Source organism: Mustela erminea, chromosome 14 (genome assembly GCF_009829155.1).
Source record: "Mustela erminea isolate mMusErm1 chromosome 14, mMusErm1.Pri, whole genome shotgun sequence".
In the NCBI taxonomy this organism is placed as follows: domain Eukaryota; kingdom Metazoa; phylum Chordata; class Mammalia; order Carnivora; family Mustelidae; genus Mustela; species Mustela erminea.
The window spans coordinates 82,020,993-82,037,717 of record NC_045627.1 but is presented as its reverse complement, the minus strand read 5'-3'; positions in this window follow the sequence as shown (position 1 = coordinate 82,037,717).

Below are 16,725 nucleotides of genomic sequence, written 5' to 3'. Positions count from 1 at the left end.
AAAGTGGCTGTACCAACTTGAATTCCCACCAACAGTGTAAAAGGGTTCCCCTTTCTCCACATCCTCTCCAACACTTACTGTTTACTGTCTTGTTGATTTAGGCCATTCTCACTGGTGTAAGGTGGTATCTCAACGTTTTGATTTGAATCTCCCTGATGGCTAATGATGATGAACATTTTTTGATGTGTCTGTTAGCCATTTGTTTGTCTTCTTTGGAGAAGTGTCTGTTCATGTCTTCTGCCCATCTTTTGATGTGATTATCTGTTTTGTGTGTGTTGAGTTTGAGGAGTTCTTTATAGATCTTGGATATCAGCACTTTGTATGTACTGTCATTTGCAAATATCTTCTCCCATTCCATGGGTTGCCTCTTTGTTTTGTTGACTGTTTCCTTTGCTGTGCAGAAGCTTTTGATACTTCTTATGTATTTACGTATGTTTATCTTACATACTTATGCAAGCTGAAAAGTGACAGTCTTGGGTTTTAAGCAACTAAATAGTATATGGCCCAGAAACCACAGGAATTTGGATCTGATAGAAACATAAGAATTGGGGGTACTTGGGTGGCTCAGTCCATTAAGCAGCTGCCTTCGGCTCAGGTCATGATCCCAGGGTCCTGGGATCGAGCCCCACATCAGGCTCCCTGCTCAGCGGGGGTCTGCTTCTCCCTCTCCTTCCATGCTCTCTCCCTTTCTTTCTCTCTCTCAAATAAATAAATAAAATCTTGAAAAAAAAAAAAAAAAAAAGAAACCTAAGAAATGGACTCCAATGCCCTTAGTTTATAGACAAGGAACTGGATGTCCATCTAAGGAAGTTAGGCCACCTGCTGAAATCCTCCAGGGAGGTCCAGTGTTAAGAGGCAAAGACGGAAGAGTCACCTGCCTCGACACTCCCCGCCAGCTTAGCTCCACTCCCAGGCAGTACTGACTGGCTTATTCCTTCTACAGGTGCCTTTGCTGCCTGCGGCTGCCTCTGTCACAATGTCTCCATAATACTAAAGTGTAGCTTCTGTGAATTGAGCACCTACTATGGGCAGGATCTGGAGCCCATCCAGACCCTGTGCTCCCACCCACTGTGCTTACTGCCCTCCCCCTGCCTTGTCCTGGCACTCCATCAGTGGTTTGTATCATTGAGGTTATGTGGAACAAAAAATGACTTGAGGACACAAGGCAGGTGTGTGAGTATAACTCAAAGCTGGCCTTTTATTCTTAGAAGTTAAGCCTCCTGGAAGGCGTTTGAGGCGTCGTCCCCATCGGCACGCACGGGAACCACGCCGTCCTCCCTGCCCCATCTTGCCCAGCAGCGAGGTGGCCATTCCCGACAATGCTGCCTTGTCTCTGTCATTCTCACCTGACCGCCCGGGAACCCCGCAGCCTCCCTGACTCCAGTCTTATCTCCGAACAGGACACCCTCCTCTGCACATCATCAACTGCTGGGGATGCCAGCTCCGCTCCTCAATTGGGCTCTATTCATTTGTGACCTCAGGCAGGAGCGGAGGAGGGACAGGCCAGCTGCCCCCTTTCCACCTGAGCGGCTGCGATATGAAGCCCCCGCTTTGGGACACTGAGACGCCCCAGCCTTGCTGCGCTCCTGGGCACCCACACCCCTGCATGAAAGGCCCTTCTTGTTCTGGGGAGTGCGGCCAACTGTGAGATAGCCCCTGGGGTGCTTTTCATGTGGCCGCATCCAAGTGCCCCAGTCTGCATTTTAATAGTGGAGTTAAAGGTAACTTGATAGGCAGATACGCTCTGAGCTTGGACTAGGGCCTACGTTCCTTTATGCCTACTTTTTAAATGAAAATAGCTGTGATGGTTAAATTTCCCCAATATTTCAGTGTGCAATTTAGCAAGGAGCTACATTCATTATGTAGTTAGCAAGAAACGAAAACTCCTGAAATATAATTTGATTCATGTCGTCATACACACCTACGGCTTCGCTGTTGATCTGATAAACCGTGGGATGCAGATCACAGGATTCCTGGTTATCATCTCATTGTGCGGCCCCTCCCCTGCCATGCTCTACTGACTCCTAGAAATGGGGCTAAAGGAAGAGGTAATTAATTCCTTAAGGAGACACAGGGTATTCTAAGCTATATTGAATTTTTCTTTTACTTTGCATGTCGGTGTTGCCTGTGGGAAATGGCTCTTGTAGAAAACCTTTGCCAGATGCCCTTGGTAGAGTCACATGCTTCTCTGAGATTTGTTCCTCTTATCTGCAGCTGAGAGGGTCTCTGCATGGTGGGGCTATAGGTCAGCTTCTGGTAAAATGCATGTGCCCTTTGTGGTTCAGATTGGTTCCTAGAGTTGCTGACCATCTGGGTTTGCTGGGGATGGCGGGGTTACCTGGAATGCTAACACCAGGAAAGTGTTGGGCAAAAGCAGGCTGCTGGTCACCTTAGCATGAACAATGTTCTCCCGCCTTTCTAAAAAGTTTAATTAGTAAAGCCCACAGGACCTATGTAACATTTGCATTTTTGTTAGTAAAAACCCATGCTTGGTGAGTGGTGACTCTGTCTTTTTCAGACAGCAGGACATTTTCAGTAGAAACGGTGGTGGCCACTATGATGAGATGTTGGAACTGTGGTTCTCCTCCAGGGGTGTTCAGTCCTCGCAGGGTCCAGGAAGTGAGCCAGGCATGACCGTCAGGGATCTAGAACGCCAGGTCTCCTGTAACAAGAGTGATTTCATTCAAAAAACCGGTAGGATCCCTACTGAGCAGCACTGGATGTGGCCAAGCTCCTTCCCCCATTTCAGTTTCGCTCCTTGATTGGTTGGTGGTCCAGCGCATTGGCAGAATACAGCCATTCCTTGGGATAGTGGGAAAGCTGCTTTGTAAAGAGAAGGAGTACCTCTACATTCATTCAACCCCTTCATTTCAACCCCTTCATTTATTTTAAGAAATATTTACTGAGCACTTACTATGTGGGGATAAAGTGGAGGAATAAGGCATGGTTCTGTCCTCAGGATGCTTGTGGTCTAGCAAGGAAAGCAGTGCCAAAAAGCTGAGGATTCTGGGAGGAAGGGAATTGACAGTGATGGGAGTCCAACGCAGGACAGGTCTCCTCATCCCATGACCACTAACACAGGGTGATGTTTCCACTTCCAAGGCCAGCACTGTGAGCTTTCCCACTGCACCTGTGACCTGTTACTGCTGGTATCCCTTCAGTGGGCAACTCTCTTGGGTAAGTTGGGATGATCCTCTTATCTTCAAAGACTTCAAAATTTGGGGCATTTTTTCAATAAGGAAAATGCTTCTTAACACCCACTACATGTGGTAGCAATAACCTGCACTTTCTGAACACGTTTGAAGTTTGACAGCTCTCTGGATAATTACCATATCATTTGGCCAATGAGTATTTCCAACCAGTCTCTGAGGAGTAACTGAATGCCAACTCTTTGTCATAGCCTTGAACCCTCCCCAACCTGAGCCAGGGACTGACTTCTCCAGGGCACCTGCCTCGGTCGTCACCACCCCTGCCACAGCCACAGCAGGGACTAGCGATGAGCTACTGGTTTGTAGGAGGCGGAGCATTGACTCAGGGTACTGCTGCCCTGAATGACTTGTTTCTACAGATGACAGTTCCCTCCCTGGAGGAGAGTATCCTGATCAGCATGGCCTACCGGCTGCCTCGGGCTCAGGTCCACCTCAGTGGGTGGTGACAGACACAGCCCAAGAGGGCACTCTCGTGCTCTTTCTCTCAAATAAATAAACCTTAAAGAAAATCAAATAAGATAAGTATATGATGATAACAAGAATTTTTAAAAAATAACATAGTAAGAAAACAACACTTTAGAAAGGCTTACTAGGGGGCAGCTGGGTGGTTCAGTCGGTTAAGCATCTGCTTTCAGCTCCAGTCATGATCCTGGGGTCCCAGGATCAAGCCCTGCATCAGGCTCCCAGCTCAGCGAGGAGCCTGCTTCTCCCTCTGCCTCTATCTGCCACTCCCGTTGCTTGTGCTCTCTCTCTCCATCAAATAAATAAATAAAATTAAAAAAAAAAAAGAAAAAAGAAAGAAAGTGTTATTAGGTGCCACTCTCCTAAGCACATTCTTTGTAGTAATTCACTTGTGCCCCAGGCACATTTTATTATTATCCCCATTTTGCAGATGAAGAAACAGAGACCAAAAGTCTCAGTGAGTTGCTCAGAGCATAAGTTAGAATTCAAACCTATACGATATGGCTTCAGAACCTAGATAGCGTCTATCATTACCTGGGAAACACTGGAATGTGATACTTCACTGTGTGATTTCATAAATCATACCTTTGCTTCTCCCACAAGTGTGATGACTTCTTGTGGATTTAGGGGCTTTGGCCTTGCTGGGCCTGCTGGAGCTCTGGCCTGGTCCTCGGCTGGGGTAGCTTCTTCTCCAAGTGTACCTCACTCTCCGCCCTAGGCTCTAATTGCTGGCCGACGTGGGAGATGCTCGGGGCACAGCTAATTGCACGGAGCACCTGGGCAGCTCTCATTTACTGGTTCTAATGAAATGACTTCAGTGCTAGTGGTGCCCGATACCGTGCTGACGGCTTTCCCTCTGCCCATTAACAGCAGAATTCCTAGAGCCTGGAAAAGGTCTGCTGGGAGAGAAATAACTCTGACTCGGGTGGGACGATTATTTCATTTTTACCATATATTACGTCCTTTAAAACAAACAACTTGTAGACATCATTTCATTTTGGAACCCTCTTTACCGATTCCCCAAATCCAAAATTTGGCAGATTTGGGTGATGGTAAAATTTCCACTTCAAGTGAAATTTTAATTTCCCAGGGATTTATTGCCATCTTTCCGCTGCTGGGTGTATTCCCCTCTGCACTTAGAGCGCTCTGTCCATTTGAACTGGTCTCCAGCACCCAGAATGTGTGTGTGTGTGTGTGTGTGTGTGTGTGTGTGTGTGTCTGAGAAACCAGGGAATTGGCTTTGCTCCCTCTTCCACAGCTTCACAATGGCAAATTAAATCAGAAAAACCAAACAATCAGTTCCTTGCTGGAGACGGGTAAATCACCCCCAGTAAAGGAGAAACAGCAGTGCCCTCTCGCTGGACAACCAGATGAACCGGGATGATCTCATGGGTCTTTTCCACGCTTGCCGTGTGATTCAGACGATAGAGATGATGCTGGCTCTCCAATGAGCCAGGCCAGGGGCTGCCAGGAGAGAACAAACCTTGTCTTCTTTCTATTTTATTCCTATCTTTTAGGCTGGAATCCTTGGGTTCTAAACATTCTTGCGTTGAGCACCTGGGGAGAGATTTATTTTTCCACGCACAGCGAGGACTCGCTTTTAAGGCCACACAGCCCTGCCGTTTCAAAACCCAGTGCTGGGCAATGCTCCTCAGCCAGGTTTATGTGGAAATGTTGGCCTCCTCGGTGCCACTTGCCAGTCCAAGGTAGAGAAAGCAGCGCGCCAACGCCAAGTGGCATCCTTGTGTGCGCGCGCTCCCGGATGCAGCCGGGCAGGGTGCGGAGCAACGGGGGCAAGGTTTATGGGAGCCGATCAATCGGGGGGTGGGGGGTAGGGAGGGCTCTGGATAAAAATAGCGCGCGCATGAACTCCTGCCCCCCTCTCCTTAATGATCTCTCCGCTGACTAGCTTTTGGCTCTCAGAGGAACAGCGGGCGCCCAGTCTGTTACTCCACTGGAGAGAGCAGGAAGGAGCCCGCCTGCCAGGTGGGCTTTCCAAGCCCGCACGGCTCTAAACTTCTCCACATGTGAACAAGTGTTTACAGTTTTAAAGATGTGTTGAGTAATTGCACATGCGAGATAGCTCCCCTTTAATGCGCCCAGCATGTTCCCAGGCTTTCCAGAGAACACCCTGGTTGACAATGGAATTGTTTGCCTTCTCCGCGTCCAGGCTTAAGGAGGCACTGGTTTGTGTTGAGACGTAATTGGTAGCATTTGTGCCTTTGTAGTTCTTTCTTAGCTACTGAAAATTACTGCCTTAATCCACTCTTTACTTACCCGGATTTCGGTCAGAAGCCCCATGGAACCCCCTTCACGTCGCGGATCAGAGTGGCAGTTCTTAAGACTTATTTCGAAGCTCACGCAACATCTCAAAATGCTGGTTAAAAAACAAACAACAACAACAACAACAAAAACGACAATAACATCAGTTCACTCTCGAGTTTTCTTCCATGTCCAAGAATTCTGAATCCCCTCAGAATAATATAATAATTGTTCTTTTGCTACTGAAAAGCCATTGAATACCCTCCTGTTTTTACTGATGGGTTTCCGACTCTCCCTCCGCACCCCCCCCCTTAATTATTCCTTGCTCTTTATGTTCATGGGAAAATAGCTGGTGTCACCTCAGGGAGAGAGCGCATTCTGCCCTGCTTGTTATTTTTTATAGTGTTCTTTGTCTTCTCTCTGGCTTCCAGCAAAACACAGCCAAAATGGTTTGGCAGATCACTTTGCATTAGTAAAACTCTGTGTCAGCCGCAGCTAAGGTCCAGAGTAAAGGACTAACGTCAGCTTGCAAGTTGGAGAAATACACCGAACCTTACAACTGTCCTCCCAGCAGCCTTCTGATGGGATTCCATGGGCGAGCAAGACCAACGGGGTGGATGACACCCTTCCTGTGTGTGTGTCATCTGCCTGCTGGTCTTCTGGCTGCCCCGGGATCTGCCCGTCACAGCTGACAAATCATGGAGCTTCATGACCGGGCTGGTGAATATCAGTTAATTTGGGGGCTACATTTAACAATGGGAAAATCTTTTTACTACTGTTTTTGCAATTTTCCCAACTGAGCACTTGGGCATCTGCGATGAGTCTCTGAGAAGGGGGGCCCAGGGGGACAGTATCCTTCCTCCTAGATGGGTAGCGCTGTCCCTGCCCCAGCTCCCTGCGTCTGCTGCTTCCACTTCACCCCCTTCCATAGCCGAGCAGACCCTCACTTGACAGATGAGTGTCTGTTTGGCGAACAGACCTTCCAGTTTCTCCAGTCTTTTCAACATCTGAGCTTGGGCTTCTGCTTTGCCAGAATTAGACATTAATTGCATTTAAGGGAGAGGTAGAATCATGGTCAGGAGCCTTGATTCCACCCCAGACCTTGTCCATGGGACCTCACCACCTCGCCTCCACCTAAGCCAAGGTGGGGCAGCCTGATGGGTCCCCTTAGGAGGCTGGTCTGGTGGCGAGGCATCCGGAAGTGCCCGTCTTCTCTTTCCCTTGTACCCCACTCCTACCGCTGTAGCACCAGAAAAAAGGGCAGTTCTCATTCTGGGGTAGTTATGTGTGTGTGTGTGTGTGTGTGTGTGTGTGTGTGTGTGTGTGTGTGTGTGTATGTGTGTGTGTGTGTTGTTTTGTGCCATTTTGTGAGATTGTTAAGAGTCGTTACTGTGGTTGCTCATTTTTGATCCATTCTCAAGATCTGGCATGGATCAGGTTCTTAATAATTCAGGTTCTTAATAATAGTGTTTGAATAAATCCTATATTCTCTCTGGACCTGTGCCTATTTCTGAGGTTGGTATTAACCCCACAGTTGGCATTAAAGATAAAATTTCTGCTGCATGAAATAGAGGCAAAAGGACTAGACTGGGAGTGGGAAGTAGAAGTTCAGATAGAGCCTGTGGAAGGTCTGGGGTCCATCAGCAGAGCAGTCAGCTCTGGGGAGCTCCGATGTGGCAGAAAGCAGATCCAAAGGTAGATCCAAGGGCAGTCCTGGGAGCTGCAGACAGGACAGAGTTGTCTGGGCATCATCCATTCCAGCACACAACGAGTGCCTGGGGAGAGCGACAGGCACTAGCTGGGCTCCTTGTGGACCCACTAAAGAACAAAAGAGAAGCAAGTGCTCTCTTCCTTGTACATACTGCTTACTGAGAAAGATGAACAATAACATATAACATTAATAATTCTGGTAAGTTCCTCCCTAGCCAAGGTAAAAAAAATGGACCTTAATCCAGGGTTCCTGTGGACAAGAGTAGACAAGGCAGGAGATTCAGGCTGGGGCGTCAGCTCCAAAAATCAGAAGGGACATGTGGGATCATGAGTGGGGACAAGGCAGGGATGGAGAGGCAGCAAGGGGAACTGGATATTGAATCCAGAAATCCAGGTTGGAGCTCCTTCAATGTATCCTTCCTCGAGTCAGGATCAGTTCTGAAGGAGGCATGGCTGACCTTAAAGTTCAGGCCACTTTCATTTATTTTTTTCATTCATCAAATATTTATGGAACATCACAATGTGACTGACACCATTACAGACACCTAGAAAAATCAGTACAATTCTTGTTCGCACAGAGCTTGAAGTCTAATGAAGAAATAAGCAACTGGTAATTAGAGAAATTTATCTGATTATTCATGGTTGAATGTGCCATGAGGGAAAGAAATAGGAACCTGGTAGAGTAACCAAGGGGTCTAACTAACATAAAGTGTTTTCTAGGGAGGCCTCTCTGGGGATTTGTCATTTGGCCTAAAGGAGCTGACCTGGTTTAGAGAGAATAGATGAACATTCTGGTTAAATCTCACATGCAAAGGGCCTGTGGTCTGCAGAATGATGCCCCCTACAGATATACGCACACTAATTCCCAGACCCTGTGGATATCTTACCTAATATGGCAAAAGGGACTTTTTAGATTTAGGTTATAGACCTTAAGATGGGGAAATAACCTGGAAGATCCAGGTGAGCCAAATCCAATCATTAGAGTCCTTAAAAGTAGAGAACCTTTCACGGCCGCAGAGAAAGATATGACAATAGAAGAAAGGTCAGGAAGAGGCAATGTTTGCAGATGGAGGAGGAACCATGAGCCAAGGAATGCAGGTAACCTCTAGAAGTTTGAGGGGCAAGGAAACAGATTCTCCCCAGAGCCTCCAGAAAAGAATGCAGTCCTGCCAAACGTGGACTGCAGCCCAGTAAGACCCGTGTGGGACTTATGACCTCCAGAAATCCAAGATCGTACATCTCTGTGGTCTTAAGCTTCCTCAGGAAACTCCTACAGGCCAGAAGTAGGAAAGAGCTTGGTCCATTCCAGAGGCCAGCAGGGGGGCTCAGAACGATGTGAGTGAGTTAAGCAGGGGATGGTGGACATGATGATATGACTTACATTTTGTGATTCCACGTGGGTGTAGGTGGAGAAAGCATTAAAAGGCAGGTATTGGGGAGGTGAGGGGGGAGACTAGCTAGAGGCTGTTTGAATAACCTTCCCAAAGGTGGTGGGAGCTCAGACTAAGGACGTTGCAGAGAAGAGAAGAAGTAGTGGACAGGCTGGTCCGCTCTCTGGAGGTGGAATTAATCAGACATGATGGTTGATAGGATTCGGGGATCCAGAGTGCAGAGGGATGAGGGATGACCCCCAGGTTTCTGGCTAGCGCAGAGGCTGGGAGCAAAGGTCAAGGGAAGCAGGGAAGGAGGCAAGCAGGGCCCCACCACACCCGGCCGCGGCACAGATGGCCCCACCTACCATTAGCAAAGCTGATCATTGGGAAGCAGCTGTCATCTCAGAAGATGAGAGAAAATCCTCTGAAAAGCAAGGAGAGTGTCTGTTACAAAGCCCATTGGTTGGGACTCTTTCTGCAGACAGGAGTGATAGCAAAACCAGTTCCAAAAGTCTTAGGCCTCAAGAGAATTTGCTGATTTTTAAGCTGAAAGTTGGGGGTGGGGGGAAGGGGGCACATCGGTTTAATCACAGTTGATTCAGTTCCCTCTCGTGGCCTCACTTCCTCTGAGGGGCCCCATCCTCCTCTCCTGCCTGCCAGCAGCCCCACACCCAGCAGAGGAGAGGAAGCGTCTTTGCCCCGGAATGCCCAGAAAAACTATTGAGATGATTTGGATTAGACCACCTTAGATCAATCCCCCCGCCATGCTCTCCCTCAGAAAGCCATGGCACAGGGAAGAGGAAGGAGCTGAGCGCTTGGATGTGGGGTGTGAGTCTAGTCCTTGGCTGTGGCTCCAGAGAGGGCAGAGTGTGGGTCTGAACAGAGGCCAGGGATGCTATGGGCAAAGGGGGGGGATAGACCCAGAGCAGCGAAGCTCCAGCCCCACCCCAGCCACATGCACGCAATTCCTGTGTGCCATATTGGTTCAGAGCAAGTGTTTGCGGCCCCCAAACATGAGCTTATTGACTGAGAACTGGGTGCGAACAGAGCACTGAGTCACAGATTTGTTGTCTCTTTCCTGGACAGTTGCTATTCACCCTCACAATGGGTACAACAGAAATCGTGGGCTGGAGGAACCAGGAAATCCAGATGTGAAACGGCAAATGACTGAATACTTAGGAACTATAGACAATGTGTGTCTGAGGCCGCCAAGGGTAGGGGCAGCAGAACATTCCATGGGTGTCCCTAGGTTTGTCATCCTGAGTGCTGACCATGTCTTAGGAGAGGTCACTGGCCCTGTGGTTCCTTCCTTTTATGCCGAAAAGCAGCGTCCCAATGGATGATGGTCCTTCCTCCCCTGGGTTCTTGTCCCTTGAGTTTGAGCGGCAATTTCCACCCCCCCCCAACTTTGGGGAGGGCATGAAGAGCTTTGATCAGCCTCAGAGGGCAGCATGTTTGAGAAGACATTGTTTGTAGGGTTGAAATCATAGCAGGGTCCATCTTGGCCCTACTCCCTTTGGATGAACTCAGTAACTGAGCAACAGAGAAGGGCACCCATTAGGGTCGAAGGTTCCAGAGCACCAAAGCATGAGCCACATCTCAGAAGTTCTAACAAAAATAAGAATCTTAAAGCCTCAGAGCATGGGCAGGGGATGTTTTAGTCCATATGGCCCCTGGGTGGTTTGGGCCCACAGCAGGTGCGCTCCCCTTTCCCAGACATGCTAAGAGTTTGCTAGGGCAAGCAGCTGCAGCTCCCAGCCTGAAGGCTCTCTATGGCAGGAGTGTTTGTCCCATGCTAGGACAGGCTGGAATGCCTGGCTGGTGACCGTCTCAGGGCATCTCCAGCCAATGACTGGGGGCTGTTGGAAGCTTCCACAGTGGCCTCTACTTCCAGAAGGATATCATGTTTCAAGTGCCCACGGGGCAGCAGTGTGCTGGGGAGGAGGTTCTGGGGATGGAAGGGAGCATCTCGGTTATCCACCCCCCTCCCCACTGCCAGTTAGGAGAGGCATCCCTCCGTGTGTGTGTGTGTGTGTGTGTGTGTGTGTGTGTGTGTCTTTCTGGTAGCCGCAGGAACTGTGGACTTGCTTACAGGGTCCGTGCTTGAGGCTGCTGCCGCCCTAGAGACCAGCATCCCTTATGATCTTTTGGAAGCTGTTAGCGCCGGTCCTGCCAGGATGCCCCACTCAGGGAGCCCCTTTCCCATGTGGCCTCAGAGCTTCCGGTCCTGCCCCAGGACCCCGGGGCGGTGGGCTGGGCAGACGGAACAGAGAGGCCCCATTCCTCCCCCAGCACCTCACTCCTGCGCTGTCTCCCTTTCGCACCAGAACGGTCCTGTCTCGGGTTCGCCGCCAGGAGGATTCTCAGAAATAGCGTTTCTATGGCAAAACAATGTCCCTTGTTTGGAAGTACACGGACCTTATAAAATATGCTCCTGTGTTTTCCTGGATCGGGGTATATTGTGGAGTCCGGGGATTTATTTACAATGGAGAAATTGTTTTTGCGGATTGTGGTTAAACAAAAGGATTGTTTTTGGAGAGCTGAGTAAAGGAGACATTGTTTGTTATGTTTGTTATTTGGGACACATGCTGGAAAGGGATGTTTTATGGGGAATATGATGGTGGGGGCGGTCATTGGACATAATTGTCCTTTTTGGGGGTTGGGGGAGCGAGAAGTTAAACCCTAAAACTCTGTCATCATCTGTCCTCTTTTCCGACCTGGCCTTTCGCACTCTGGTCTCTATGAAGGAGATCGTGTGTGCAGTTGCCTTGTCCTTGTCCCCTCAGCCGGGGCTCCAGGGACAGACCCCCCTATAGCCCGGGGACAGGAGATGGGCTGCGCGGCCTGCCTTATCTTGCTGCGAGGCTTTGCCTCCAAGGGGCTCTCAGCACTTCGGAGACAGCCTCTCCACGTCGCCTACAAAGTCCCCAAGCAGTAGGGGAGCGGAGCCAGTCAGAGTTCGCAGGATGACAATAAGAGCTGAATCTCAAATCTTGGCATTGCCACAGTCACGTCTCGGGAGCTTCCCAAGTGGCAAAACTAGGGCACAGAGAAGAACTGATTAACAAGACTCCATTCTCCAGAGAATCCGGGCAGTGCCGTGTCTGTTATTGGAGATGTCCTTCCTTCTGTTATTGGAGAAGGTGTCCTTCATTATTTAAGGAAGTTGTCTTCTGCCTGGACCTAAGCTTTATGTATTTTGAATGATACTCTTGGGGGAGCAGAGCTAACTTCAGTTATTGGGCAGGTGGGTAGGTGTGTGTATGGCGGTGGGGTGGGTGTTAGCTTAAAATACTTAAAATATCTATTCCGCAGATGCCATTTTCATAGTTTCAGAGATCTTGAAGTGCTTTCTGTCTTCTGGAGCCTTATTGAAGTGAAAATATTCCTAGGAAGTGTGTGAGCTCCCGCGTGAAGAATTCTTCATTCATCGGCTAAATCTGTAGGAATTAGTTTCTTGCCAACAAGAGCAGGTTTACAGATGTGTGTTTGGGGGGAGAGCAAGGGAGCTGGCTGATGGAGATGGTGTGTGGGTCCCACACCTCTTACTTGGCAGTTTTTCCCAGGGCAGGGGACATCTTATTCAAAGGAGCCCACCAGTGGATCAGACCCAGAGCGGGTACCGTGAGGGCCCAAGTCTAAGCCCTCAGCTCCTCCTTCTTCTTGAATGTGCAGGTTTTCTACCGCAAGCAGCTCAGGCTCCCAGCCTCCTGCAGACAGAATGAATGTGTGTCGCCCCGGAATTCACGTGGTGAAATCCTAACCCCCAATGTGATGGTATGTCTGACTTTAGGAGGGGCTTACTAGGTCAGAAGGAGAGAGCCCTCGGGAGGGGGATTAGAACCTTTATAAATGAGTCCCTGGAGAGCTCCTTAGTGCCCTCTGCCACTGAGGAGGCAGCAAGAAAACAGACATTTATGAGCCAGAAAATGGGCCCAAGTCCACAGGCACCTTTAGCTTGAACGTCCAGCCTCCAGAATTCTGAACAGTAAATGTTTGTTGGCCAAACCACCAGCCTGACTGGTCTAAGAGCCCCCTGAGGGCACCCTTCAGCTGGATGTGCGCTCATCCCTGTTCCAGGGCAGCCCGGAAAGCTGGGCGGCCCTCCAGAGGCAGCTCTCAGAGAAACACCCCAGGTCCCCAGGGCCCTCCACCCCGGGAAAGCATCTTGCAGAGGCCCCAGCAGGCAGCTATCTGCTGTTGAGCAGCTCTTGGGAGGGGAATAGGCACAGGTGAGGCTTAATCGGCAACACCTGCCCTTGTCGGCGGTGCAAATTCTCCCACCGAGGTGGAAGTCAAGTTCCTCACGGATGTCGCTGAGCTCAGAGCCGGGGAAATATGCACAGAGTTGGCTCCTGGGAGTCAGTCCCAGCACATGCCTGCCCATGGGACGGAGGCCCGGCCGCCCGTGGCCGCCACCTGCTCGTTAACACGCCCTGCCCTGGCCTCCTGCCCTTCGCTGCCTCTGTCCCCCACAGCCTCCTCACGCTTCCTCGGATCCCCTCCCAAATAAACCACTTGCACGGAAATACTTCTTTCTCGGGATCTACTTCTGGTGGGGTCTAAACTAGCCGGAGAGAATACTCATGGCTTGTTGTTCTTTGAACCGAGTGGGCAGAATTTTCCAGTGGAGGGAGAAGCGTGAGTGCTGGTGGCCTGGTCCCAGGCTCGCTTTCAGCTTCGCTGCCCACCAGAGCCCAACACCTTCCTCTGATGTTGCCTCCAGCCACTGCCACGTGGTCCTTCTTCGCCGGGCCTCGCCCCACAGGCCTCTCCCTCTTCAGTCACTTCCTCAGGCCCAGGTGGCACCCTGCCCCCCCCCCCCCCAGCAGTTCCTGGTCTCTCGGGGCACAATGAACCACTTCCTCCCTGTTTTGTGGAGCTGTTTGGACCCCGGTTGTGACCTTTGCTGGGACGTGGTCTGTATTAGCTTTCCCTGGGTTCGTGACCCTCCATTGCCACACCGGGGAGCCTAGAAGGCAAGGGCCACGCTTGGCTGAAGCAGTTTCCAGCCCGGGGCCTTGTCGTCAGCGAATGTTCGCTGAAATAAATCGACCAGGCACTGGCCCGAGTTGTTGGCTCTCCAGCTTCTGCTTTAACTCTCCCCAGGTCACAGCGGAGCGCTCCCCCCATCCCCATGCAGGTCGGCGCCATCCTGGAGGTGAACACGAAGGGGCCGCCCGAAGGGGAGGGACTATTCCTTCCCAGGGCGGAAGAACTGCCAAGCTGCAGAGGAAACTTTCCAGTTTCCCCTCGGGGGTGTTCAGCGTAGCGAGGGGAGGTGAGATAGGATCTCCAGGCCCCAAATTTCCCTCTGACGAAAGACTCAGCCCTCCCAGCAGCCACCACCACGCAGCAAACATTCTCAGATTGGCAAGATCCCGGGGGTGGGAGCACGTTAATTTTTTCTTTCATCTCTTAGTTCATCAAGTATCAAGTGCCTGGTCATGTTCAGGTATTAGGAGGCTTTGTTTGAACAGCCTGGGCCCCAGCCTAGGCTCCATCTCTGCCACGGCTGGGAGACGTTGACCATGTCTCTTCGCTGCCCGCATCCGCCTCCCCACTCCCACAAAATGAGGATGACCGGGAATCTGCCTTTTAGGGCTGGGGGGACTCTGGGAGCGGGCGATGGACATAAAGGGTTTAGTGCTCAGAACCCAGTACAGGCGAGCATCAAATACATATCCGCAGTAGTAAAATACCAGTGTGGGCCAAGTGCCACTCTGTGCCACCCTCAAGGAGGGATGCAGCCTTTACCCTGAAGCAGGCCAGGATCTAGGGGGAGAGGCAGACAACAGGCCAGTGTCTCCAGTGGGGTGCCGAGGGAGAGCGAAGTCTGCAGGAGCTCGGGGGGCCCAGGGGAGCAGGCACGTGGCAGCGGCACCCCCATCCACGAGCGGTCCTTCGTCTCCTCTGTCTTCTGATAAAAAATGTTTGGTTTGGCAAAAACTCTGTCCCTTTCGATTCCTGTTCTGCCGTAATGGAGGAGGCTGGCTGAGGCCAAGCTGACCCTGATGGAGACAGAGTGGAGGTGCTGGCGCGATCCTGCCATTTTCCTGTCCCCAAGGCCTCCTCCGCTAAGCTCATCTGACACGGTGGAGGGGCGGTGGGGCCGTGAGAGTGCCCCCCCACTGTGCTGTCCACAGAAGCCCCTCAACGGCAGAAAGGGCAGGCTGACTCCTCCCGACAAGGCTTCTGTTCAGATGGATTCTTGAACTTTGTCCCAACTCCTTAAACTTTTCGATTGCTCTAATCCCAGATACAAATCATAAAAAAGGGAACTTTCTTACCCAGTTTCTAGCATCTCTGGGCTCCACGAGAGGCTAGAAATGGTGTAACGTATGAATCTTTTAGGTTTGAGGAAACAAGGGGTTGCAAAGTGGGGGGTGCGATTTGCTCCTTGAGGCATTTTCATGGAGTGATGCCGGCATCTGGTGCAGTAGAGACCGGGGTTGCGGCAGAACATCCCGCAGGTGCAGGATGGCCCCCGCCGCAAAGAATGGTGGTTTCATGACCCCCGCGTGAGTCGTGCTCAGGTGGAGAATCTGTTCTAAGAGAATGCAAAGGGGTGTGTGTGTGTGTGTGTGTGTGTGCAGGAGAGGGCAAGGGACATGAGTAGCATGTGAAGCGGGATACTCTCCAGTATTTTTTCAAATGTCTGCCAAGTAATGGAGTAAGACTGCATGTTAGCCTTCACTCTGTTGGAATGTGATTTGCTGCTCAAGTCAACTCACCGGGACAGTTCTGGATCTCGTCTCTAGCAGGAGGCATCGGGGACCCAGATCTCTGAGACACTAGCGGAGCCTGGAGCTGTGTAGGGGACCGGCCGCGGTGCCCCTGAAGCCCCCACGTGAGCCAGCCTGCGAGCATGGCTGGAGAACTCAGCCTTCCAAAGGCCAGACAGGACAGTTCAAGAGCTGTGGTGGGGTGGAGTGGAGAAGCGCCTGGAAATGATAAGTACGTCTCCCCCCATCCCAGCAGCCACAAGCAAACCGGGTTCAAAATAAACAGGATGTCCTCCTACCAGGAGGCACGGAGATGACGCTAATTGGCCTGAAGGCGCGGTGCTGGCCGGCGGGCAGCCCTCACTCCCGAGGAGCCGGGAAGTGGCTGTGGTAACACATCTGCTCGGCATCGGGGCGCTGGGCGGTCAGGGCCACTGCCCCCTGCATGGCACTTGCAGAGCAAGTGGCCTGGAGGCCTTTGCCCCTTCGCAGATTTCTGGCAATGACTCCTCTTTTGAAGTGGCTGAGCGTTCCAGGGCCCTTGGATGCTATGCAGGCTTCCTGTCGAGTTGGGTCTTGCTGGAGGGACTATTTACTTTAACGTCTCCTGCTTGCAGATGACTCCCCCAGGCCTGGCCGTGAGGACGCTGTGTTTCAGTCTTCAACCGCAGGGCATTTCTAACATGGGTTGTTTCCAGGAGAAATGCAGTCGGAGACGGTAACCCTGTGCGCTGAGGGTCACCACGCCTCCCGTGTATCAAAGGGACCCTAAGTCCTGTTCAAGGCACCCTGTACCAGGCAGAGACCGCATGTCTCCCGTGGGGATTTGGAAGGAGACTAGGACAACAACAGAGGGCTCTGTGGGGTAACCTTCTTCTTTATTCAGGCTGATCCCTTAGAGGAGTGGAGGTGCCTCTGTCTTTGAATTAATTGTATTGAGGTTTCTGAATGTCTCCTATGGTCTTGACAAGGCCTTGGATCCTG